This window comes from Trachemys scripta, chromosome 22, assembly GCF_013100865.1.
Source record: "Trachemys scripta elegans isolate TJP31775 chromosome 22, CAS_Tse_1.0, whole genome shotgun sequence".
Lineage (NCBI taxonomy): Eukaryota > Metazoa > Chordata > Testudines > Emydidae > Trachemys > Trachemys scripta.
Genome location: NC_048319.1, coordinates 10,290,018 through 10,317,042, shown reverse-complemented (window position 1 = coordinate 10,317,042; position 27,025 = coordinate 10,290,018). Strand labels below are relative to the sequence as shown.

The 27,025-nt window shown below is 52.2% G+C and overlaps 1 protein-coding gene across 2 annotated transcripts in view; it reads right to left on the bottom strand.

Moving 5' to 3' along the window:
* LINGO3 (leucine rich repeat and Ig domain containing 3) overlaps positions 1-27,025 on the bottom strand; it is a 116,791-nt gene that overhangs the window by 50,389 nt on the left and 39,377 nt on the right. The window lies entirely within an intron of this gene.

The following is a 27,025-nucleotide window of genomic DNA, read 5'->3' as shown; positions in this document are numbered from 1 at the left end:
GGCACGTGGCAGGCTCCATGCCACCCGGAGCCGCTGAGGGTAACAGAGCAGGCAGAAGGCCCAGCCCGGGAAAGGGAGCAGGCCAGGAGGGCAGGGGTATTTAGTCCTCACGACGGGCAGCAGTTTTCTGTTGCGTTGCAGCCTAGAGACCTGGGAAGCTTGACTTCAAAGGGATCCAGTTAAGAGAAATAGATACATTCAAACCAGGAGACAGGCGAGCCACTCCTGCATGTTCCGAACACCGCGCTACAGCTTGTTCCTGTCTGCCTTGGCCCCTGTGAGGCTGTTTCCACCGGTGCAGGGGGGTGTCGGATGCTTCCAACCACACGAGGGCGTAGCTTCAGGCTGGTGGCCAGGCTCCATGCATGTGTCTTCACTAGAGAAAAAGGCAGGTCCTTACCTCCTGTGAATGGATGCCAGGTAAAGGCCTAGCAAGGACAAGGCAGGTTGTGCTTTTGACGTGTGTGAGCCAGGTCGAGGTGAAACTCTAAGCTCCGCTCTAGTGCTTAACTTAATCTGCTAACTTGGGGGGGCAAGCTACAAACTGCCTTGTCTTCACCAGGACTTTACCCCACGTTGGTTACCACGTGTTCACTGGCGTGAGATAAGAACAGATCATTTTTCCTATGACCGCCAAGGCCTAAGCGACAATATTACCATCGAGAGCTAGCCGCTGGATGTACGACACGCATCCGGCAATGGGCCGCCTAGAACGTGCTACGCTCTGCCAGCATCCTGTCCCAGCATGCACTGGGTGCTGGATTCTGTGGAGACTGAGCAGGTAAGCCAGGAGTTGTGCTACGCCCCAGCTTTTAAACAGGCTCTCGGAGGAACCCCTGTAGCGTGCCAGATCCCCAAAGGGTCTCGCTATACGTCCAAGGTAGGCCATGCCACCTCACCACCTCCTTGCCTGAGGCCAGGGGCAGGGCCGGCTCCAGCATTTCTGCTGCCCCAAGCCAAAAAAAGCCGCGATCGGCGGCGGCAGTTCAGTGGCAGGTCCTTCGCTCCTAGAGGGACCTGCCGCCCCCGAATAGCCGCAGGTGCTGCCCCTCTCCCTTGGCCGCCCCAAGCACCTGCTTGTTAAGCTGGTGCCTGGAGCCGGCCCTGGCCAGGGGCCCCAGCCCTCCTGTTTCACCCCGTGAGCTTTGCCCAGTGACTCCGACTGAGAGAGACTCCTGGACAGAGGCTTGTACACTGTTCAGGGACCAATGCACCCTAGCAAGTCTTTGTAGTGACGCCAAACTGCCTTTTCAAACCAGTGTAGGATTTATTAGTTTGCACGGGTTAGCCCAGAGAAATAAAGGTTAAAGCATCAGCCATTCCAGTCGAGCCAGAGCAAACCACCAGCCGAGCTGCCGTGGATCCAACTTGGTTTCTCTCTGACTCCTGAGGCAGTTTCAGTCCAGGTGAGAGCTCACCTTTCAGAAGCCAAGCCTTTATTCCCTGCCAATCACCTCACAGTCCTTTGTTCTCGAGCTGGTCTCTGCTCAGCTTCTTTCTCTTGGTTGTTTCCTAGGTCTGAATGGTTTGGTCACTGGGGCTTTTCATAATCGCTCTGGGATTCTGCACTGGTTTGGGTTGCTTGCAGCCGATTCCAGCCAGTTCCTTAATGACCCTATTCACTGTGGCCCAGACAGCAAGGCGACACCCACACCTCATCTCTTGCACTGCCCCCCAAAACAGACTTAACTCCTTTTCCTCCACTGGGTAGCAATGCAAAGTGCAGAGGGAAACTGAGGCACTGTTGCCCACTCTCATGATTTTGTCATGAGTCTCATGATAATTATTGCTTTCCTTAAAGCCCCAGCTCCTGGATTCAAGTGGAGATGTGATGATTTCAGCCTTCATTCTTAAAGAAAAAGTAAGCTTCCAGCCTTCGTGGCGGTGGAGAAAGCTTCCAAATGTGACCCCAGTGCAGCCTAAAGGCTCAAAAAGCAGAAGGCAAATACAAAAAACACCAGATCTATTCGTTTTACAGAATCTCATGATTCTGGGGGAGCCGGACTCATGATTTTTGAAGATTTGGGGTTGGTGATACTGCTGAAGCACTCCTAGAACCATAAAAATATTACAGAAAATTCCCACTTTGTCACACCGACTCACTGGCCAATGCAGCGGATACAGCTCCCACCAGAGGCAGGATTTCAGTCCTTTTCTTCAGTGATGGGGTTATTTCTCAAACCCCAAACAGTCTAAATAGGAATCGAACAGAAAACCAGCTCCTGCCGCCTGGAAAGGGTTTCCCTTGGAACCCCATCCCCATCCAGTGACCTCAGAAGGCAGGGATAGCACGGGCAGCCGCTGTGCTGTCTCTGTTTCATCTGCCAGAGGCGTCTTTGCCTTTAACAAAGTTCTCTGTTGGTTTTGCCTTCAAATTTTGGGGCTGGTCGGTGCACATCTGGGCTGGGGTTCCTTTCTCTCCTGTCCAGCTGTTGGGTGCCTTCTCATAGAATCTCAGGGTTGGACAGGACCTCAGGAGGTCATCTAGTCCAACCCCCTGCTCAAAGCAGGACCAATTCCCAACTAAATCATCCCAGCCAGGGCTTTGTCAAGCCAGACCTTAAAAACCTCCAAGGAAGGAGATTCCACCACCTCCCTAGGGAACCCATTCCAGTGCTTCACCACCCTCCTAGTGAAATAGTGTTTCCTAATATCCAACCTAAACCTCCCCCACTGCAACTTGAGACCATTGCTCCTTGTTCTGTCATCTGCCACCACGGAGAACAGCCGAGCTCCATCCTCTTTGGAACCCCCCTTCAGATAGTTGAAAGCAGCTATCAAATCCCTCCTCATTCTTCTCTTCTGGAGACTAAACAATCCCAGTTCCCTCAGCCTCTCCTCATAAGTCATGTGCTCCAGACCCCTAATCATTTTTGTTGCCCTCCACCGGACTCTTTCCAATTTTTCCACATCCTTCTTGTAGTGTGGGGCCCAAAACTGGACACAGTATTCCAGGTGAGGCCTCACCAATGTCGAATAAAAGGGAATGATCACGTTCCTCGATCTGCTGGCAATGCCCCTACTTATACAGTCCAAAATGCCATTAGCCTTCTTGGCAACAAGAGCACACTGCTGACTCATATCCAGCTTCTCGTCCACTGTGACCCCTAGGTCCTTTTCTGCAGAACTGCTACCTAGCCATTCGGTCCCTAGTCTGTAGCAGTGCTTAGGATTCTTCCGTCCTAAGTGCAGGACTCTGTACTTGTCCTTGTTGAAGCTCATCAGGTTTTTTTTGGCCCAATCCTCTAATTTGTCTAGGTCTCTCTGTATCCTATCCCTACCCTCCAGCATATCTACCACTCCTCCCAGTTTAGTGTCATCTGCAAACTTGCTGAGAGTGCAGTCCACACCATCCTCCAGATCATTAATAAAGATTAATGATCTGGAAGATCACTCTTCTGCATGCTCTCAATGCCTTTGGGACATAATGTCTGTGCAAGAACCTGCAAAATAAATCAAACCCATCCTCCAGGAGGTAAATAGCTAGTCAGAGGTCAGGCTAAGCACAGCTCCCTTAAAGGGCCAACCGCCCTCTGACAGAGCTGCATTTTGAGGACTAGCCACTCTGGAGTAACGCTGGGGTAACCGAGAGCAGTCTGCCTTCCCACCATGAGTACGGCAAGGCTCTTCCCAGGACATGACACCTCGTGTTGGTATAAAGGCCTCAAGTTCCCACAGGTATCTCAGGAGTGGGACCTTGTCCTGGCCCTGGGAACGAAGCCAGGAAGCCCCGAGGTGACGTCAACAGGCCCGGTCCCACTTGCTATGTCCTGACTGGGTAGTGCGTGCTGCCTACTCCCATTTCCGGGCACGATCACAGAGCTGTGTCACGCGTTCAAGGAGCTGCTGGCACGCGTCAGTGGCTCTGCACGGATGGGGGAGGATGGGACGAGGAGGGGTTTAACATGCATCTTTTATACTTATTGAAGTTCTGTGTACACAGATTAAACCCGCCTTGAAACGGGAACTTGATGAACGGATGCAAAGGTCCTGCTGCTGTTTGTTCGAGTGTCTTGGCTGTTTCATTGCAGCACGGAGAGACTCCCCTACGGACCACAGCACGGAACCGTACACCTCTGCAAGCTCCAGCTTCCTTTGAAAGCCGGCACAAAAGGCTGCGCTATCCTGCCTGCATGACAACAGCTTCTGCTCTGGACGGGCCTGGCCAGCGCCCAGGCTGGGCTTTGAAGAGATGATGCCTGGCAAAAGGGCGGAGATCACCCGAGAACCCTTAATGTAGCTGTAAGGGAGAAGGTGGGAGTAGGTGGCAGGGGAGGCCTCTCGGAGCTGCACGGCCATCGATACTCTGTCCCTGTCCCTCGCTCGCCGACACATCCCCAAAGTCCAGTCCTCTCCCCTTCCCAAAATGGAGCAGAACATGCTTGGCTGCTCGGAGGACCTCTGCCTACAGCAACTGGCCCGAAAGAAACCCTAGCACTGGGCCTGAGCGTGAACGAATGTCCAGCCTGTGGGGCAGTTCTGATCAGACCCAGCCTCTTCTCTCCATTACGGACTGACTGGGGACTCAGAGTCACACCACGCCTGGACTGTGGCAGGCCCAAAATGGGGATCTGAGCTGGTGTCCAATCGTAATACCTGGCTCCTGGCCCACCCCTTTTTCCCCATGGAGGATACCCAGGTATTTCATGTTCCTCAGGAACCAGCAAGTGCCTCTCAGCCCCGCCACAATCTGCTCCCATTTCCAGCTGCCTTTTCAGTAACCCCTCCCCCCAATGGGGCCTGATCTCACCCACCCCCCAATGGGGCCTGATCTCACACACACACACCACCCAATGGGGCCTGATCTCTCTCTCTCACACACACACACCAACCAAGGGGCCTGATTCCTTATTGGGGCCTCTGAGTGCTACAGCAACATAGGTAATGCCACAGGGAACATTATGGGGCTTCATTCAGCCATCCCGTGCTAAATGCACAAGCCTCTACCATTGCGCTAAAGGACTGGGCCCTCTAGCTACTAGGAGCCGTAGGCTCGTCCCTCTGCAGTCTCAGAGTGGGACTTGTAACGTGCTCTAAGCCCTGTCGTGCTAGGTGCTGTACAAACAAAGAGAGCTCCTGACCCAAAGAGCTTAGCTTTAAACCCCCCACCCCCTCTAAGCCAGTGGTTCTCAACCTTTTCTCATTCGAATGGAGCTGTGCCCCCCTTTAGAAATCTATTGTCTGCATATATAGTTGAATTCTGTTTAGTTAGTTTTCAGTCAAAGTCTTTCCGGGACCCTGGAGACAGTCCGCAAGACCCCTGGGGTTCCACAGGCTGAGAACCACGGCTCTAAACAACAGGATTGACTGGTTTAACCATGGGTCAGACACGGTGATTGTTCTGAGCAGCACAATATTCAACTCCACTTGGCCCGTCGCCTGGGCTCTGCATAGGAAGATCTCAAAGCTCTTTACACGACTGAAGATTCCGAACCCCCCCTGCAGTCTGTGGGAACGTCTACGCTGCAATCGAGGGGTGACGGCAGCGTGGTGTCGGCGTACCTGAGCTAGCTTTGATCGAGCCAGGGCGAGAACCAATAGCAGTGAAGCCGTGGCAGGACGGACTTCAGTGCAGGCTGTTTACAAGCCGCGTGGGACCCTGGCTACTTATTTCAGGCCACAAGAAGCCCGTCCTGTTGCAGCTTCACTGCTATTGATACTCACACCAGCTAGATCAAAGCCAGCTCAGGGTATGTCTACACCAGGGGTGGGCAAACTAAGGCCCGTGGGCCGCGTCCAGCCCATCAGACCTTTTAATCTGCCCTTTGAGTTTCTGCCGGGGAGCAGGGTTGGGGGTTTGCCCAACTCTGCAGGTGCCATGGCTCCGTGTGGGTCCCGGAAGCAGCGGCATGTCCTCCCTCTGGCTCCTATGCGTTGGGACAACCAGAGGGCTCCGCCCGCTGCTCCCACCCCAAGCACCGGCTCTGCAGCTCCCATTGGCCAGGAACCATGGCTAATGGGAGCTGCAGGGGCAGTGCCTGTGGATGGGGCAGCACGCAGAGCCGCCTGGCCACACCTCTGCATAGGAGCCAGAGGGGGGACATGCTGCTGCTTCCAGGAGCTGCTTGAGGTAAGTGCCGCCCGGAGCCTGCACCCCGACCCCCTCCCGTGCCCCAAACCCCTGCCCCAGCTGTGATCCCTCTGAATCCCTTGGTCCCAGCCCAGAGCACCCTCCTGCACCCCGAACCCCTCATCCCCAGTCCCACCACAGAGCACACAACCCCAACCGGAGCCCTCACCCCAACCCCTCAGCCCCAGCCCGGAGCTCCCTCCAGCATTCTGAACCCCTCAGCCCCAGCCTGGAGCCCCCTTTTTTACACCCCAACCCCCAGACCCCAGCCCAGAGCCCCCTCCCCCACCCTGAACCCCTCATTTCTGGCCCCACCCTGGAACCCGCATCCTCAGCCCAGAGCCCGTATCTCCTCCCACACCCCAAACCCCTGCCTCAGCCCAGAGGCCCCTCCCATACTCTAAACCCCTCTGCTCCACCCCCAGCCACCTCCTATACCCCAAACCCCACCCCAGAGCCTGCACCCCCAGCCGGAGCCCTCACCCCCTCCCCCAATTTCGTGAGCGTTCATGGCCCGCCATACAATTTCCATACCCAGATGTGGCCTTTGGGCCAAAAAAGTTTGCCCACGCCTGGACTCTACAGCATGCGGCAATCACACCGTGACTGCCATGTCCACACCGGAGCGGGCAGGGGTCATTCCCAGCGCTAACTGAGCTAACGCGCTGAAAACAGCAGTGTAGCTGCAGTGGCATGAGCAGCGGGAGGGCCTACCTGCCCTATGAAAGGCTCTCAGATGGGCTTGTTCTTGGGCGCCCAGCGTGGGTCCCGGAAGCAGCGGCATGTCCTCCCTCTGGCTCCTATGCGTTGGGGCAACCAGAGGGCTCCGCCCGCTGCTCCCACCCCAAGCACCGGCTCTGCAGCTCCCATTGGCCAGGAACCAGACTCTGTAGCTACAGTGTTGTTTTTAGTGTCCCAGCTGCAACCCAGTGCACCTCCAGCTCCAGTGTAGACGCACCCTTTCTCTAAGATAGGTTCTAAGTGGCATTTAACAAACTGCTAACATGTGTTAGCAAACGGTTGCTAAAGGCACCTTCCTTTCCCAGGTAGACAAGGCCGGTGACAGAGAGCTACGAACAGCACCCAGGGTGCCAGAGGCCCAATCCTTTTCTCTGACTTCTAGGCAGCTCCCCCGCTTCACCGTGCAAGGCTCTGAGTAGGGCACATTTCTCAGCCTGATTAGAGCAGCGGAGACACTATCGTCGCTGCTGCAGAGCCGGAGAAGAGATTAAATCGGAGCGGAGAACCGAGGAGGGTCAAGGAAGGCCAGCGATTGCCTTGCGTACTACACGCTGACAAGACTACCCTGATCAGGCACTTAGAAATCCAAGCGTGGGGATAATCTAACGGAAGCAGGGAGATGAAGGGAGCCCGGGTGGGTGGAAACCCCGCCCCCAAAGTCTAATGGAGAATTATTCCTAATCCCATCAGAGTCTCTGGCTAGAAAACAATTCTACTGTCTCTGCCACTCTCTGCATATCTTGGTCATTTCATTTCCAGACTCCACTTCTGCCTGTAACATCACAATGGGCTCAAACCGGTAGGATGCCAAAGGGAAGAGCCAATGCAGAGGCAGAGAGGGAAAAACAGCTGCAGCTGGCGCGGGGTGTAACCACCAGAAGGCTCCATTGTCCCAGCCGCTCTCTGGGGGCAGGGACTGGCTGTTTGTACAGCGCCTAACACCAGGGGGTCCTGGCTCATAACTGGGTTCCTAGGGGATACAGCACTACTACTACTCACTAATGCTGACATAGATGTGTGGCTCCCATCAGTTACTCAGCATGGATCTACTGCCAGCCAGCTCCATTGGGTCCTATTTAGTGCATGCTGTGTGTGCCCTCTACCACCACCCTATGGCTGGACCTGTCTGCACCTCTTGGTCAAAGCCTGAAGCCATCGGGGGATATTAGACCCATAAGTCAAGGCTATGCCCCCAGCTCACAGAATCACAGATGTTCCAGGGGGAAGAGTTCTACTGCAATAGCTCACCCAGGCCAGCTCCCTGCCAATTCTGGTTTGGTCCCTGGTGGACATATTCTAACATGGGGGGAGGGATAGCTCAGTGGTTTAAGCATTGGCCTGCTAAACCCAGCATTGTGAGTTTAATCCTTGATGGGGCCACTTAGGGATCTGGGGCAAAATCAGTACTTGGTCCTGCTAGTGAAGGCAAAGGACTCAATGACCTTTAGGGGTCCCTTCCAGTTCTATGAGATAGGTATATCTCCATATATTATATTATTATCCAGTCTTGAAGGGTCCCAAGCAACAGGGTTCCCACGGGAGACAGTTCCTGTCTCTGAGATGGACAGTGTTTGGATGTGGAGGTTTCTGCTGATAGACCATCTAACCTTTCCTTTCCTTCATCTTAACCCTATGTGATGGGGTGCACCACTCACCGCTGGATGGCACCTCCCCCTGGCCCTCCTAGGGATTAGCTCTGCCTGGTGCTACGCCCTTTCCCGCGGTTTGCACGCCGTCACTCTGTCTCTCTCTCTCTGGTCTGCAGCCCTGCTCCTGCTCCAGGAACCGCCGGCTCCTCTTCGTGACTCAGCCGTCCAGCTAGGTCACAACCGTGGTTTCCCCTTTCGGGAAGGGTCTCTCGGATTTCCCCAGGGGTGGGGGTGGGGACGGGGATCCTTCCTAGTCTGGGTCCTGGCCCAGGGACCCGTAGCTAGCAGCCGCCTGCTGCCTCTCCTTAACTTCCCACCAGTGTTGCTTCAATTCCCTGGGCCACTTCCCAGCAGCAACAGCACCTTCTTCGCTCTCTTCTCAGGGCCTCAAGCCTGCAAATCCCAGCAACAACTGACTGCCTCTGCCCCTGCAGCTCTTTATATATGGGCCAGCTGGGTCCTGATTGGCTGCTCCTCACAGCCTCTCTCGGATTGGCTGCTCCCTGCGCAGCCTCCCTAGGCTGCTTTTAACCCCTTCCTCGCCAGTGTGGGGTGGACACCCCGTCACGTCCTAGATGTGCTTATGTAGGTACATACATGGCCTTCATCACCAGCCCCTCCTAGCTAGACCCTTTGTACTCTCCAGATCTCTTTCTTCTTAGAGTTTATGTCCTCTTAATATTTGCGAGATAGTCTCATCTCCTCCCCACTTTTCAGTCTGTGCCTAGCCTGGCTGGAAATAGAGGGACTCTTCATTTCTTCTAGTCCCCTGACGGTTTGTACAGCCTCTTCCTTAAAATTACCTCCCGTTCGTCTCTCTGATGACAGTCTCCTCTCTAGCTGGAGCCTCACAGTTTTTGATTGGAAAGATTTTTTTTAATGTAGTTTAGGAACCTCTTTCCTGATGCTATTGTTAGGCAAGAGTTAAAAATTCAGTTAGCAGCGGAGACAGAAACCCACGTAACTAGCAAGCAGAAATACCAGAAGCCCAAGGACAGTGGCAGCTTTAAACACTTGATAGACTTACATGGTTAGATGTCCGCCCGGTAACTCGGCCTCTCGGTAAGAAAGAACAGTACAACCCGCCCCCCCCCCCCAACCCACCCACAGCTCTCCGTATATCTGTGACCACTCACTCCCACCCCACCCCTTCGCCTTAAGGCAGTCACAGATAATTGATGTCATCAAAATAGTTTTATGTGTTTGTTCTGCTCCTGTCATTATCATGTTCAATGTTCTCTCTCGCTCTCTCTCTGAAACAATGTTGGTCTGTGTAAGTACAAGAGAAATGCAAATGAAGTGATAAGAAAAAGGTATATAATTGGTCACTGCAGCACCATACTTTTGAAGCTGTTTTGTCCGTCCTCCCGGTGCTGTGAATAAACCTCTGCAGTACTGTCTGTGCCTGTCTGATTCTTGGGGACAAGAAGCTCCTTGCTTCACACTAGAGCCGTTCCCCAGCAGCGGTTGGGGTAGTTAGATCCCTCCATGGCTGGCACTCTGGAGGAATTTTTGCTGGGTTCTGCAGCAGTTTCCTCAGAGTCATTGTATCTTCCTAAATCAGAGAGCTGCATCACCTCACTCTTTGTATTATTATTGTAGCATCCAGGAGACTCAGTCAGGGAAAGCCCCTGTCGTGCTAGGTGCTGTACAAACAAAGAGAGCTCCTGACCCAAAGAGCTTATCTTTAAACCCCCCACCCCCGGCCCTGTACATTCTTTTGATGTACTTTCTTTTCTCTCTCCCCTTAGGTAGCTTATAGTAACTGTAACTGACTTTCCACATACCACTAACATCCCAATGAGTTTCACTAATAGCCACTAGAGCAGAGCTGCCGGCATTCGATAGCACTTCTGTTTCTCCATGCTTCTTCCTTTTTCCTTTGTGTACAGCATCTCTACCAACATCCACAAACACAAAAGCCATACATTGAAAATGCGCATATATTTGCATAAATACATGCACAAACCAGCAGACTAGAATCATGCTTTAGAATAATGTCTCGGGTGAAAGTCTGAGGAAATCTGAATCTGAAGAATCTAAATTAGGAGGTAAATCAGGGAAACAGACAGCATTTTAGTCCCAGGGCGATTTCTTCACCCACACAAATCATTCTCCGGTTTAATATGAAATCCTCCTGCACCAAGCCCATGTTAATTGATTGGGTGTTGCAGCAGGAAAGGCCAAAAAGCAGAAGTCTGTGGGGAAAAGCAGCAGAATTGGCAGCATCGGCCAGGGATTTAAGTCCACTAATAACAAACTCCATTTTCCATCTCACATTATGCACATAGATTACTGGAGTTAGACAAAAGATTTTCTTTTCCCTGGGCTCAAACCAGCCTGGGGCTTGGTACTGGGAAGATCGCAGAGAAGATTATCTGTGTCACCTCATCTTCAGTTTTCTTCCAGGTCCCTATCAAATCTTCCTCCACTTGAGTCGTTGGTCCACAGACTATCATTAAACAGTGCTGGGAAATTCCATCTAGAATCGTTTGTATCCCTTTTGTTATACCTTTTGTCCTGTTACTTGGGAGGCAGCGAACCAGCCTCTTTGCTTCATCTGGGCCCCAGTTCCTCCCTGTGGATTCCATCCAGGTTACTCACCTCCTCTTTCTTACAGGTATTTGGGTCATGTCCAGGCACAGGATTGGGAGTCAGGACTCCTGGGTTCTCCTCCTGACTCTGTCGCAGATTCCCTCTGTGATCCTGGGCAAGTCCCACCGTCAATTTCCTCAGCGCTCAGGATGTTGTGTGGCCAGATCCAATACATGTTTGAGATTCTTAGATGGAAATCACTATAGAAACACACGGCATAATTGTGGCGGACAGCACTCGGGTCACAAGGCAAGATGACTCCGTACCAATTTTGATTCAACTTTTTCTACAGCTTTTAAAGCCTCCCTAGATGCTTCGTTCTTCCATCTTCCCCCTCGTGTCTGGCTGCAGCTTCTGGCTGCGTGATTCCTTTGAAGCAAGGCTCCTGTGCAGTTGAAGCACCCACTCTTTCCAGTTTGGCTTCTTTTCTCTTTCCACGGACTTCATCTGCCACCCCAGCTTAGAATCATAGAATATCAGGGTTGGAAGGGACCTCAGGAGATAATCTAGTCCCACCCCCGGCTCAAAGCAGGACCAATCCCCAACTAAATCATCCCATCCAGGGCTTTGCCAAGCCTGACCTTAAAAACCTCTTCTCCACCTTCCCTCCACCCCCACCCAGTGCACATGTCAACTCTCACCTAGCGAAGACTCCAAATAATTTCTTCTCCTCCCTTACATCGGTCATAAAAACGCTCCGAGAAGTAACTCCCTCTGAGAAGCTGAAGGAGGGCAACGTACAAAAATGTCTGGTAATGGAATTCTTTGTTGTGATCAGCACACTCACAGGAGCGCGGTCCATGCTGCATAGCAGATGCCCTGATTTGCTTCTTATTTCAGAACACCCTCTCCGGTGCGCTTAAAAACCCCGCTTTGCCATGTCCAGTTCACTGTGAGACTGAGCCCTGGTCTACACTACAAGCCTAGGTAGCATCTTCACTAAGTCCTACAGAGGCTCAGCTGCAGTTTTCGGATGGTGTTATAAATATAAAGGGACAGGTAACAACCCTTACGTATGCAGTAACATAAAATCCCTCCTGGCCAGAGGTACAGAATCCCCTTAACTGTAAGGGGTTAATCAGTACCTAGTTGGCACCTGACCAGAAGGACCAATGGGGAAAGAAGATACTTTCAAATCTGGGGGTGGGGGTGGGGGAGGTTTTGTTTGTGCTCTCTTTGTTGGTTCCCTTTGGGGACGAAGAGAGAGACCAAGCAGGTAACCCAGCTCCTAACAAGATCCTGAAATGTTACATCTAAAATTACAGAAATTGTAAGTAATAGCAAGGAAATGCATTAGATTATCTTTTGTTTTAGCTTGTGAATTTTCCCTAAGCTAAGAGGTAATTTTATTCCTGTTTTGTAACTGGGAAGCAGAGTCGGAGGGGAATCCTCGGTGTTTTAAATCTTTTTATTTATCCCGTAACGTTATCTTCCATCCTAATTTTGCAGGTGTGATTCTTTTACTTTTTTTTAAATAAAATTCTTCTTTTAAGAACCTGATTAATTTTCAGTGTCCTAAAAACCAGGGATTTGGTCTGTGCTCACTTTGTTAACCTATTGGTTGGTATATTATTCTCAAGCCTCCCCAGGAAAGGGGGTGAAGAAGCTTGGGGGGATATTTTTGGGGGATAGGGCTCCTCCCTGAAGATTTGTTGAAATCACTTGGTGGTGGCAGCAATACCATCCAAGGACAAGGAAAGAAATTTGTGCCTTGGGGAAGTTTTTAAACTTAAGGTGGTGGAATATAAACTTAGGGGGTCTTTCATGCGGGTCCTCACATCTGTACCCCAGAGTTCAGAGTGGGGAGGGAACCCTAACAGATGGTCTCTATTTTCTCTCCACCTATAATTAATATGAAACTTTCCCCTACTCAGCACCTGCCTGCCTTTTCGTTTGCACTCTCTGCTGCAGTCTTATCCCATCCTTAGCAGAGAAAGCTTCTCAAGAGCTCAAACTGGCCTCTCTAATAGGTTTTCTTAAATACCTTCAGCTGGTCTTTACACAGAGTTCTCTTGCTCAGAACAATTACCTTACTTCACACATAAGCAGCCAATCCAGTTTAAAAAGATGAAGGTAATATCCCAAATGGGGGTTTCTACCTCAAAAGGGCATCACACAAACTGCTGATTAAAACCCCACCCCTTCTGCCCTAATTTCTCCATCATGAATCTTGCAGCGTACCATCAGCGTGTTGGGAACCCTGAATAATTCTGTTCTTGATAATCAACTGGTATGCAACACGCAGTACGTACCTGCCCCAACTAACAGGATCATGACCTGATTCAAATGGCTTAAGTCAAAGCAGATTTTACTGGTGAGATACACAAAGAGAGAGGACTGCATGAAATTCAAGCTGACGGTATGAAAATATGCTCTCATGTCAGGCCACAGCAGAAATGGCCCCTAAGCATTCCTGCAGCTTACTTACAGGAATTGTTTAAGAAACATGAAAACCTTACATAGCAGGAGGCTGAGTTGTCAAAATAACTTGCAATGGCCCATGGCTCTCTCCCCGTTTCAAGACTCTTCCAAAGTCTAGGGGATCAATTCTGCACTGCAGTATGGTCCCTTTAAGCAGCTCCAGAGGCATTAAGGGGCAGTAAATGCAGTGAACTGCCACTGGGGGATAGCCCTCGTGGTGAGGCTCTCTCAGATGGCTTAAAGCCAAAGCTGGCTCCATGTTGCCATTTCACAGCCCTCATCACATGGGGAGGGAAAGGGTATGACCTGAGTGCCCTGTATTCTGGTTATTCTCCAATGAGGGCTATTGCAGCTGACTGTAAATTAGAGCAGCCTCGAGGCTGCTCTACCTTACCATAGGTGCTGGACAGACTCCCAGATAGTTCCAGAATATGGTCAAGTGCCAAAGGTGGGGTAAAGTCATCTTTGCTCCCTCTCACGTCTGCTCCTTCACCGAGAGCTGCTGGGCTGGGACAGAGAACTGAGGTCTGTGTGTCTCCAGAAAGTACCAGGTTTCAACGTCCCCCCACAATAAATGTGTGGGTCAGGAGAGACTCCCTGGAAGGAGAGGTCGTTCCTCTGATGTGGCAAGGGGAGGTTCACCCAATCAACACGTGATCACGGTACGGTGTCGCTCTCCAGTCAGTACACAGGAACGCAACTAATTGGTTCCTGTCACATAACCCCGAGCTCAGGTCAGCCCTGACTTCCAGGTATGCAGACTAATATCCTCTTTATGCCGGCTTACACAGGCGCCGACTTTCATTTTTCTGGGTGGGTGCTCCACCCCCGCCCCACCCTGAGGCCCTGCCCCTTCCCCTAAGACCCCGCCCCCACGCTGCTCCTTCCCCCAAGGCTCCATTCTTGTGCCACCTCTTCCCGCCACCTCCTCCCAGCGCCTGCTGCCGAACAGCTGATCACCACTGCACTGACTTATGCTGAGTTTTAGCCTCTCCTTTTGGGAGGTTTACTTTGCATGGACATTGCTCTGCATCTAATGAAAGGATCTCCCCCAATCTAAAATACTGGGTTTGGTTTTCTTTAGCCACTATAGCACTCTGGGTGACATCCGGACCCCACGGAAATCAGTAGCAAAACTCCCACTGACTTCAGTGGAGCCAGGACCTCACACGTTCTGCCCAGTACAGCTGAGAACTCGGACGTCTGCACCTTGCAGAGTTGCCAGCTCTCCTGTTCTGATCGCGAGTCTTGCATTCGCTGGTAGTTTTTCCGTAAAGCCCCAGCTCCGGGAGTCACGATTGTGTGAGAATCTCAGTTTTCATCTAAATAGGAAAAATTTCCGGCCCTCAGGATTGCAGAGAAAAGCTTGAAAACGTGACTCCCTAAAAGCTCAAACCCCAGAAGGCAAACAAAGAGCCCATCCTTTCTTTTTGAAAGAAAAAAAAATCTCATGATTTTTAACCCCAACTCATGATTTTGGGGGCCTGACACGTGGCATTCTGAGCACTTGGTGTTGGCAACTCTGCATATCCAGCCACAGATTGTAACCAATCTGCTTTTCTTCTCGATAGACACCAACTATGTCTGAATCTCTGCCTCCAAAAGAGGCTCCCCAGGGAGAAGCCATTTAGATACGACCACAGTTTACAACATTGCAACACGATCACTGCGTGTAATAAAGACTGAAGAACGGGACCCATTCACTGGCACCCAGCACTTCCGGGGGTTAGCTAGTATCCTGTAAGAATTTTTATAGTGACCAGGTGTATAATTCCTCTAAAGCCGGTGTTCTGGGGGACGGACTGACTCAGGGGAACGGGCATAGACCACAGATCACTGGTTTCAATCTGATCCAGGATTGTACTTCCCAAATATAACGCCTATATTGTATCCTCGCCTGTGCAAAAGGAGACGCGGGGTCTCCGTCCAGTTCCTAACATCCGTATCACAGGGACACCGTCACGCCTGAGATTGTCGATAATCCCGGCAGCAAGCCAAGGACTGGACCACACAGAGTAAAATTCGCATCGACTTCAAGAAACGGTCCCTCCGGGTCAGGGCAGAGGCAGGCTTGCAGGGTGTGGGATGGGGGAAGCTTGCTTTGCACTGCTGCTGCCCACGGTTCTGTGGATAAACAGACTAGGATGGCCAAGGGTTATACCCTTCAGATCTCCTCTACAGGTGCCATCTTCCGAGTCCGACGGCATGTTTGCTTGACGTGCGGTGGCCTTGACCATCACCTACCGTCAACTTGGAAGTGGCGACTGGGTGTCGTGTTGGAGACATAGATGAATTCAGAGGGCAGTCTGCTTGTCTAGCAGTTGACGCTTGTATAACTTACGTCTTCCTCCTCGTCCCTCAATTTGTAAATTACACCAACAGAGAGTCCCTTGGCTCAACAATCCTTATCACCCTCACGCATCTTACTGTATTTGGCTCACAGCGCTTAAGCCCTAGAGTCTGAGCACTTTTAAAATCCTTCTGCTTGTTATATCTCCATAGCATGGTGCCCTTTTATAGCACCCTCCAACCGAGGAGCTGACAGTGGATGGGGAATCCTAGCTTCCTGGGGAATGTCCTCTGGCATCTCTCTAAGGGCTTGTCTATACTTACCGCGCTGGTTCGGCGGCAGGCAATCGAACTTCTGGGTTCGATTTATCGCGTCTAGTCTGGACGCGATAAATCGAACTCAGAAGTGCTCCCCGTCGACTCCGGTAATCCTGCTCGCCGCGAGGAGTACGCGGAGTCGACGGGGGAGCCTGCCTGCCGGGTCTGGACGGGGGTAAGTTCGAACTAAGGTATGTCGACTTCAGCTACGTTATTCACGTAGCTGAAGTTGCGTACCTTAGTTCGATTTGGGGGTTTAGTGTAGACCAAGCCTAACTCTCTTCATTCAAAATCCACCCCACTACGTTGCTGAGAGATTTACGCAAAACAAACCAACAAAGAGTCTCCATAATGAACCCTCATATAGAACAATCCGGCACGTCTGAATGCCAGGGCTCTCATCCTAGACAGGTTGACAGCAGAAACCATAAGAGCAACGTTCCAGACATCAGCTCCTACTGCCTGAAGATGCAAACATGACCCTCGAGTCAAAGCTAGATTCTTTTCCGGGGTAATCGGTTGTCCCTCCCCATCCCTGGCTTCTAGAGAGATCTTCTGCTTCCCTTCCACCTGCTCTAACTTACTTATCTCGTCTCTTCGCCTCCCTCTCTACACCTGCCGAGGTCTCCTGCCTGCCTTCACCGATACCAGTTCTCTTCTCCAAGCACTTAGGCTTGCTTCCCCCTTGCCCTTGGAGCCCACCGATCTTGCAAAGGAAGATGTCAGCTCCTCCCAAGCATCAACACAAGCCTGCTTTGCTGGTTACCCTTGTCCCAACAGCCCGCCACCCATTGCAGGTCAGATGACAAGATCCAGTAGCTCTTGCCTGACAACTCCAAATGCCAATGCCAGAGGAGAGGCGCGTTTGCAGGGCAGCCTGGCTGGTGGCTCCCTGCCCACTGGAAGGGACACAGTATTCTCCGAGCATGCTGGATGGCAGGGCTTGAACAGCCCTTGCCCCCAAGGTGGCCAAAGCGTAGCCCATGGGCCAAACGCTATCCACCGGGTTCCACAAATGCAACTCCTGGAGAGACTACAGATCCCAGCATGCAATGCTCCACTTTGGTCGGAATCGGAATGGGGTGTTGCATGGGGAGTGCCGTAGATTCCGCACGCCCCACACCCATGCGGAAGATACACAACTATAGCTCATGGGCGTTAGGCGCCACTGGGACCATTGTCTGGGCAGCGCTCAATGGCTTTGCTCAAGCCTTTCCCAGGGGTGTTTCACCCAAATGGGGTCAGGCTGCAAAGACGAGGCTAACTGTGACACAGCTGGGAAAAGGTCTGTCGTACCTATACATTGGCCCCAGGGGTCCCTGCACCTCACATCACATAGCCTGGGGAGTATTCCACGGCCCGCTGCACAATACATGAAATACAGGAAAAGGATGATTAATAATCATAGCTGAGAAGCATACGCTGTAATTATCCACCTATCACAAGGCGGATTAATGACATGGTTCTAGAGCATGCATGGCAACTCAACCTCCTACCTGAAACACATGCATCTCTCCCTCTCCTGAGACCAACAGGTCACCGTTCTGCTATTGCTCAACGGATCTTTGGCCCAAGCTGTTCTTTCCCGGATCTGGCGTAGGAAGAGCGGCCAGGGAAGAGCCCTGCCATGTTTCTGATCAGGGCTTTGTCGCAAACTCAGCAGAAGCGGCTTCCCACAGAGTCAATCCTGGGTACAGAGGATTTGCCATAGCAAATTAGACCATTCATCCATCCAGGCTAGTGTTTCACTTGCTGCTGTAGTAGATAGCACTACTCGTCCATGAATCCTTATGTCTACCCATAGGCGGGTTGGATTATAGACTGGGCCCAGTGCATGCTGGACCAGGACCCTTCGGGAGATGTGACAGGTATGGGTATTTCCTGCCATATCCTTGGGAGACCTTACTGAGTTACGTTTAAGCATCTTTGGGGTCCATTGCAGGAAATGGATGGGGAGGGGGAGAGATGTGACAGATGTGAGACCTGGGGGTTCGAAGGACTGTATTGAACAACGGGCCAGACAAGAATGGACTCTTGGAACAAAAAGTGTGAAGTGGTTTTCCTGGGGAATATCTAGAGCAGTGGCCTTCAACCTTTCCAGACTGCTGTACCCCTTTCACGGGTCTGATTTATCTTGCGTACCCCAAGTTTCACCTCACTTACAAAAGACTTGCTTACAAAAAAAATCAGACATAAAAATACAAAAGCATCACAGCAACTATTACTGAGAAATGGCTGACTCTCATGTTTACCATTGGGTTATAAAATACATCCACTGGAATATAAATACTGTACTTACAGTCCTGTATATAGAGCAGTGTAGTAGTTCCGGGGTGGGGCTCGTCCCTTCCAGGGGCGCCTGGGAGCCAGGCCGCCCCGCTACAAAGCTAATAACAGTTCCGGGCTCAGGCCCTTAGGCAGGGATTGAGCACACAATTAATAGCCCTGGCCCTAGATCAGGGCGGGGCAGCAACCCAATAGTCAATCAGCGGCCCAGGCCTTGTAGCCGGGGCTGGGTCAGTTTGTGGTAGCCCAGGCCCGAGGTCAGGGCGGGGCAGCAAACGAATAGTCTGTCAGAGGCCCAGGCCCCTTGGACAGGGAGGAGGAGAGACTGCCACCCGGCACGGGGTGGCAGGGGGGAACACAGGCCCACCCACTCCACTGCGCTCCAGCCCGGGGCCCTATTCGCAGCAGTCCGTCTGCCGCGCAGTCAGTGGGGATCCTGACCGCAACACACTGACATGGGTTCGGGGTCTGCTATCCCTGGGCCACTTCCCATCTCCTCCTCCATTGGTACCTGTTCATCCTGAGTCTCGTCTGCCGTGTCCCAGATCATGGGCTCCTCCGGGCCCCGAGCACCGGGTAGGTTTGTCGCTCCCTCTGGGCCCTCGGCGGGGGGAAGCTCAGACCGCTCTTCAGGATACCGGGCTCTCGGCAGGCTCAGGCCCGCGGGAGCTCGGGCACCAGCGTCTGTCCTCTCCCGCTGCCGGCCAGCTACTGAGCGCTGTGGCTTGGCCTTTATACTTCCGGTCCCGCCCCTTGACTTCCGGGGGGCGGAGACAGGCGGTGGTGGCTCCGCCCACTCTGGCGGCTGTTCTGACTCGTCCCTTCCAGGGAGCCAGGCCGCCCCGCTACAAGCAGTATAAACAAGTCACATTGTCTGGATGAAATTTTAGTTTGTACGGACTTCGCTAGTGCTTTTTATGTTGCTTTTTGTAAAACTAGGCAAATCTCTAGAAGAGTTGATGGACCTCCTGGAAGACCTCTGCCTACCCCCAGGGGTTCGCGTGCCCCTGATTGAGAACCATGGATCTAGAGGGAGGAGAAGTCCTCCAGCCCCTCAGCTGTCACCTCTCTTGGGTACAGACCCGCATCTCTCTCTCTCTCTCCTGACCAGGGGTTTTCCAGGCTGCACAGTTCCCTGCCTATGCTGTGAGATCCACAGCAAGCCAGAGCACTTAAAAGGCTTTGCTTCTCTCCAGGGGTTACGAGCACTGTAGGTGCTCATAGTTACAAGGTACCATCCAGCTCTTCTGAAGCAAGCACAGTTATCCTTAAGATGAAAGCAGTCCAGAGAACACATTAAAAACAATCAAAAGGAACCTACACGCATGCCAGAGGACACCCCAACTCCAACTTTGGGCTCTGGCAGGTGGCAGCCCTGTAAAACCCACATCTGGGTTTTCCCTCGAAGTTACAAGTTCATAACAACCAGGAATAGTTCAGTCAGTCTTTCCTTTCTACAGGGTGAACCTTTGATCTTGGCCTCGTGGAACAGCTGATCAGCAGACAAGCCTCAAAAGGCTGGGTTTACGCATCGCCGAAAGGGAGGGGGTGGGATTTGGATTCTCCTGCCCCTAGATACTCCCCAGCAAAACCACTTAATGTTTTTTGGTCCTAAAGGCCATTCTCATCTGGCCCTTGTTCAATGGGTCTCACATCTCCCCTCTCCAGAGGTTACATACAATCCCGGCCCACAATAATACACAAACCATTCATTTAATACAGTGGACCCCAAAGAAACATCAGCTTCATTCAATGAGGTCTCCCAAGGGTAGGGAAGGAAATTGTCATATCTGTTGCACTGCCCATGCTGCATTTTTAACACTAGTCTGAATAGGTTATTGTTCGTTACTGCTTGCCTTGCAGTAGCTCCTAGGAGCCCCAGTCATGGCTCAGGACCCTGCTGCGCTAGGCGCTGCACAAACACAGAACAGAAAGACAGACCCTGCCCCCGTTGACGGTCTCTATAGTTTCATAGTCACATTATCAGCTTTTCTTGATGGTGGAATCATGGCTTTCAAACTCTTCTTGAAGAACTACTGATTTCTATTCCCATTTCTCGGTCTTCGTTTTTCTTCCCAATCCATGTGCCCTGCATTATATACTACTGCCAGACGCACAGCGGTCTGGGGATACAACCCGGCCAGCAGCTCTCAGTCTTAACCGAGAGAGACGTTCCTATTACTTAAATTTTAGAGCCCCTTTCCTACCCTCTGGGCCCACCACACACACACACACACACACACACACACACACACACACACACACACCTTAGTAGAGGTGTATATGTTTGAAAGAGACTCTTCTAGCTAAATGGCATCACTCAGCCCTAACTCCAGTTCTGGATCTGATGAGGTGCAATCACTGTAAAAGGGAATTCTCTACTGGACAGAGCATTTCATTGAAGATGCCAGGGTGCCCCTGCCTCTGAGCATATCCCATATTGGGTGGGGAAAGCGGAGGGGAGGGGGGAGTTTTTTGGACTCTGTATGGAGCTGGACATCGTCCGAGAACGTGGCTGGGAGAGAGGAGTGAATAGCTTTGGAAGCAAGTTGCCAGACTCCTGCCTAGTGGGCAGAGAGCGCTGGTGGCCTCTGGGCTGGAATCTCCTGGAGAACCATGATCCTGGATGGAGGGAGAGTGGAACATCAGAGGTCCAGAGACTGTTTGGTTCTCTCTGCGTTTCAGCTCCAGTTAGGAGCAATCCAGGGCTCAAGGCATTTGTTTACGAGCTGTCCACAGCGGCTGCATTTCAAGTTTTCTTGCCCTCCCACGATCCTGGGAGCAGCCACTGAAGAAAGCGAAATGCCATTACAGGGGGAAATAATGCTTGACGTTGCCCCACAAACTTTCATCCCCAAGAGCCAGCATCCAGTCTGAGCCACCACGACTTTGTCGTCTTAGTCCTCAAGGTGGGGCGAGCTGAGGACATCTTCCCAGACCCTCTCTGAGCAGCACGGAGAGTGGATCCCAGCTCCATGACGATCCGGACAGGCATGAGGAACAAAGTGCAGAGGTGTGCAGCAAAGCAGGCAGCCTCAGGGTGTTTGATTCATTTGCGGGCGACTCCAGAGAGGTGAGCATACAGATCCCAGGCTTTGCAGACGGACCCAGGACTGGCATGCTGAATCCTGCCTCAGCGAGCAGAGCTGGACTAAGTGACCTCTTGAGACCCTTCCAGCCTACGTGACTATGATTCTATGAAGAACACAGTATTAGATCTGTCAAATGAGACATAAAACCAAGTCTGATCTTTTAAGACTGACACTTTTCACAAATGTGGTGGCGGGTGCTTGGCTTAGAACAGCGGTTCTCAAACTGTGGGGTCGTGACTGTGCTGGCGTTAGACTTGCTGAGGCCTAGGACCCAAGCCCAAGCCCCACTGCCAGGGACCAAAGCCTGAAGGCTTCAGCCTGGGTGGTGGGGCTCAGGTTACAGGACCCCCATCTGGGGTTGAAGCCCTTGGACTTCAGCCCCCCCTGCCTGGGGCAGCGGGGCTCGGCTCAGGCTTCGGTCCCCCCTCCTGGGGTCGTGTAGTAATTTTTGTTGTCAGAAGGGGACCACGGTGCAAGGAAGTTTGAGAAACCCTGCGTTCGACCCATTGTCTTGGTCAACGTAATACTGCGAGGGGGCACCCAGCCTCACTTTCCCCTTTTCTCAGGGCTCCTTTAACCTCCACACAATCTCTCTTGGGGCTAATGCCAACACTGCCCAGGGCTGGTTTAATAAGAGAAAGTTAAAAAAAAAAAAGTCCTCAGGGTCCCCAAATAAAGTCCATCCCCATTTCCCACAACACAAAAGGTCCTATGCGGCTCTGGGGTCTTCTGCCCCATCCAGAGCTCTTCAGCCCTCGATAGCCAATCTCAGCCCTCTGGCTCCTTGGCCCAAACCCTCCTCCCAGTCTCCTGCAGCTTTACCACAACCTCTGCCACAGCTTCCTCTTGTATAAGGCTCGGGTGCCTTCCCTTAAGCCCAGTTGGGCAGCAGGTAATCAGACACAGGTGCCCTGGACCCGCCCCCGAATCCCCCCTTAAAGGGGCCAGTCACCCTATGACAGCAACATTTCGATTTGAATAATACACGCCACTCCCTCAGCTCCTGTTGAGCCTTCAGCTGGCGACAGCATATTCTCTACTTCCTGTTGCTGTGCGCGGTTAACCAACAGCTGCGTTTCACCCCAGAGGGGTCTGCATTTCACTAGCAATTCCAGAATACTGGACTCAGCGTGAACCATCAGGTAGCCAAGTGCTTTGGGACCCAACTGGCCGAAATAATATTTGACACTTGAATACTGGTCTGTAGAGAAGAAGCTGTTAAAGCTATTGCAACCCTGAAGCGGAGATTCCTCTCAGCTCCTCAGAGAGCCCTCTATTTTTTGCTTGTTTCATACTCTCCAGCCTTGAAGCTCCATCTCAGTCTAGAGGGTTCGTAGCCTCTGCAAGTCTGGGGAGCAAGACACCAGCCCCAGTGCTCAGCTCCTCTTGTTCTGTGTTTGGGGCAGGAACAGACTGGAAGGGAGGGGGAAAGCGTCTTCTAGCCCCCTGTGTTTTCTCTGTATCCTAATGCAACCAGAGGCCTTTCCCGTCCCCTGTCCACGTCACAGCAGCCTTAGGGCAGCCCTAATTTTTCTCTGCTTCCCATGAGAAGTACAGAATAGCTGTTGTACAGTGTGCTCGGACCGTCCTCTTCCTCACACCTTTATACCACCCGAGAGGCGTAAAAGGGCTTTAGTGTGGATGAGACTTGAGCCCAATGGGTTTAAGGGTGACTTAAATTCTCATCTCTTGCATGGGGGCACAGGGTGTAGCCCCAGGCAACAGGGCTAGCTCACTAAGGCGGTCTGGACAAACAAGCCAGGCTCTCCTTGACAGGTGAGAATGGTTTTGTTCCATCCAAATCTCATCCACGCGGAACGCAATCGGTCCCTGCGTTTTACCCTGCTCCATAGTGCGAGGGCTGTGAAATTTAGGACTGGTAAATTTACAACATATGAAAGGAAACACTTCTTCACACAGCCTGTGGTACGCACTGCCCAGAGGGGCCAGAGAATCCAGTGTTGGGGCTGCATTTCCTAAGGATTGGGGACTTTTAAGAGCAATATTATTGACAGCGAAACACGTTAGTATCAGTAACCAGACCTCAAGCTTCAGGGCATCGGCTGGTCAGGAAGGAATTTTCCCTCCCACGTGCAGCCTTGCACAATTTGCTAGGGGCCTCGTGGGTCATTTCAAAGCATTAACCATTGCAGGAGGCAGCACGCTAGATTTCAATAAGCCACTGGGTTGATCTGGTTTGATGAGTCCTCTGGTCCTTTAAGACAGACACTGCATGCACCTTTCCTGTTACCAGTAAATCACAGTCACGTAGCACCATCCCTTGAGACTGAAATGCCTGAAGGACGGCTTGGGCCTATTCAATTTTAAAACTTCTAAATACTAAAAAAATATAACCCAGCCACCACCACTGCAACCCCCACCCCCAGAAGCAACGACAGGCAAGCCAGCAAAGAATTCCCTCCTGACCCTTAAGGGTGGTCAGCTCCGTCCCAGCATATATCTGACACAGGGCCTGCTAAATTACTGAATTCCACAGACGCTTAACGCTCTTAATATTACTCAGCTCCAGCTGCTTAGCTCGAATCCTATTCGCTGCTCTTCTCCGATCGCATTTCATTGAACTGCTCTGAAATATATTCCCTCTTCGCCTAAACCTGCGGGCCCGACTTCTGCGCTGTCTGGCGACTGCTAATTGGCTCGAAAATGTGTAATAGCTGAGCTAAGCACCAGTTCCTCCTCTCCTCTCGGCCCTTGACGGAGATAAAAATCACTGGCGAGATGTTTCTGAGTAATTCAAGTGGCATAAACCTTGAGAACCCAGATTAAGGCTCTATGTGATTCAAGCACCACGTAGGACAGAAGAAAACGAGGAGGAAGAGAACCCTGGGTTTTGGATTGGACCGTTAGAGGAAAAGATGCAAAATTCCGATCAGGATCCGGGATTGGAGGGTTTCAGAGCAAAGTGGCCATATTTCTTTGAGACCATCCCCCACATGGTCAGATGTTAAGGGCCTTTCGGTCCCTTGCCCAGTCACGCCTGGATTGCTGCCCCCACCAGTTGGACTGGGCCCTGCCAGGAACAATTTGTAGAGTGGGGGTGCCGAGAGCCATTGAACCAAACTGTAAACCTTGTATATGATGGAAACCACTTCAAGCCAGGGGCAGAGTTCTCTCTAACTTTTCCCACCCATGTGTGACACATCACCTCCATATTGGTGTACATGGTGGGGCCGAGGGGTTCAGAGCGTGGGAGGGGGCTCAGGGATGGGGCAGAAGGTTCGTGTGCGGGGGTGTGTGTGTGAGAGCTCCAGCTGAGGGTGCGGGCTCTGGGGTGGGGCTGGGGATGAAGGGCTTGGGGTGCAGGCTGCCCCAGCGCTACATTGGGGAGAGAAACTCCCCCCAGCTCGCTCTCTCCCTGCAGCAGCAATTGGGCTGGGGGAGAGGGGCGCCTCGCCCTACCATGGCAAGTCTGGACCAGGAATGGGTGGGGGCCGTGGGAGAGGCGCGTCTCCCCTGGTCTCGGCAGGGCTAAGTTGGGGCCGGGAGAGAGGCAGCACCCCCAGCACGCCTAGCTCCAGCACCTCTGGGCCCTGCATTCGGTCTGTGGCACGGTGAAAAGATGCAGGCTGAGGAAATGACTGACCCATTGCACCGGATTTGGTAACTCCATTGATAACGAGGCAGGTCCCTGCAGAATTGTGTAGTGGAGGAGCCAGCCCCGGGATGGGAAACCTTTTCAAAGGAGACACACACTCTGCAGCCAGCAGCAGCAGATTGATCACAGCGCTCACACGTGCTTGGCGCCTCTCCTGCGGATGGGCTTTGCTCACTCCCACCATTATTAGGGGGGTCCCCCCGCTTCCAGCAATTCAATCCAGCCCCGGCATTATCACAAAGCTCGGAGCCTACTTTGCAGAAAGCAGATTTACTTGGCCTCATTCACGTCACATGCTCTCCAATTTTCTCCTAATGCACACGTCTCTTCTCCCGCCTTGCGTGTACCACACGGACAGCTCCAGCAACCTCTGGGATCAGAGCAGCTGCAGGAAAAGATCCCAGCAGCCTGACGGGGAGTCGGGGACCTCTGCATGGCTACTCCAAGCCTATGGGACATCCACTGCCATGACTATCCTAGCATGGCATAGTCCCCTAGCAGCCATAGATCCATCACATGCAGGACACATACCACTCTTGGTCTTCCCAGGCAACTCCCATTGACCACAGGGGGCACGTGCCTGTGAAATATACAACATCTACAGACACTGGAAGGGTTCAAACCCCACGGAGGTGGGAAAAGTGGGGGAGGGGGACTCGGGGAAGTCCAAATTTGGGCTGCATAATACCGCTTTCTTATCCAGCACTTTACAAAGGAGAGCTGTACCATTATCCCTGTTTACATATGGGGAAACTGAGGCACAGAGTGGTGACTTGCCAAAGGTCACCCACCAGACCAATAGCAAAGCTGGGACTAGAATCCAGGTCGCCTGAGTCCAAATCCAATGCTCTGTCTACTAGGCAACACTTCCACCTGCTAGGTTTCAGAAGATAGCTGGTTCCTGGACTGCTCTGCAGTGGGCACACTGGATTGTCTATTAATCCATTGATAAGAATCATGCCCAGACAGTGAGGTCTACTTGACTATGGAAGAGTCTCCCAAGGGAAAGGGAGGAGCCCCATCGCTTGAGACATTTAAAACCAGTCTGGGCAAAGCCCTAGAAAATATAACATGTGAAAGATCCTTGCACTGGTCCCACTTACTCCTAATTGTGGGGCTTCTAGGACCCCAGGACAGTGCTGGGACTTAGGGTTCCTGTCAGCACGAGTAGAGGCCGCATGGATTTCTGAGACAGGAAGCAGGGTTTGCCACGCCCAGCGGCATGCCTGGAGGACGGATGCTTGTGCGTTCCCGCATCGGAACAGTGGCCACCAAGCAATATTGCCCCAGCCCAGCATAATGACGGGTGCAAGTACTGGGGTGATGATCTTGGAAACCCACCTGGCAAGAAGCAGCCACATGGCATTGAAACTGGGACAGACTCAAACAAGATGGGTGAAAATCCTTTCTGTGTAGCTGGACATTAATACCACGCTCATCACCACCAGGGCATCTAAGCACCCAGCTATACTCCTTTGGGTGGGGCCGAGCGTCCCAGTCACACTGGATGCCCTGAGACCCATGCTATCAACACCCTCCTGAACGAAAACAACAAGGAGTCTGGTGGCACCTTAAAGACTAACAGATTTATTCTCCTGAACGGGACCCATCACCCAGCGACCCTGGCAATTGGCCTGCTGAGACCTGGAGACTCATTAATTTATTCCGAAGACTAAAGAAAACAAACAACCTGCTCCCGCAAGACAATGGAAGTAGCTCCGTCAGCTCCAGCTCCCCCGCTCCTAAGGGGGCCGGGGCTGGCTTATATCTGGATTGATGTTCCACCAAAGCGTAAGGGAGTCGGACTTGGAGGATAGATCATCATTTCTGCTCTGTTGCAGACAGACCTCAGCAGCGGGGTACTGCGGTGCTAAAAACAGCAGTGTAGACCGGGGAGGCGCTGGCTGGGCTGTAGAGAGCTGTGTAGGACACACACACACACACACAC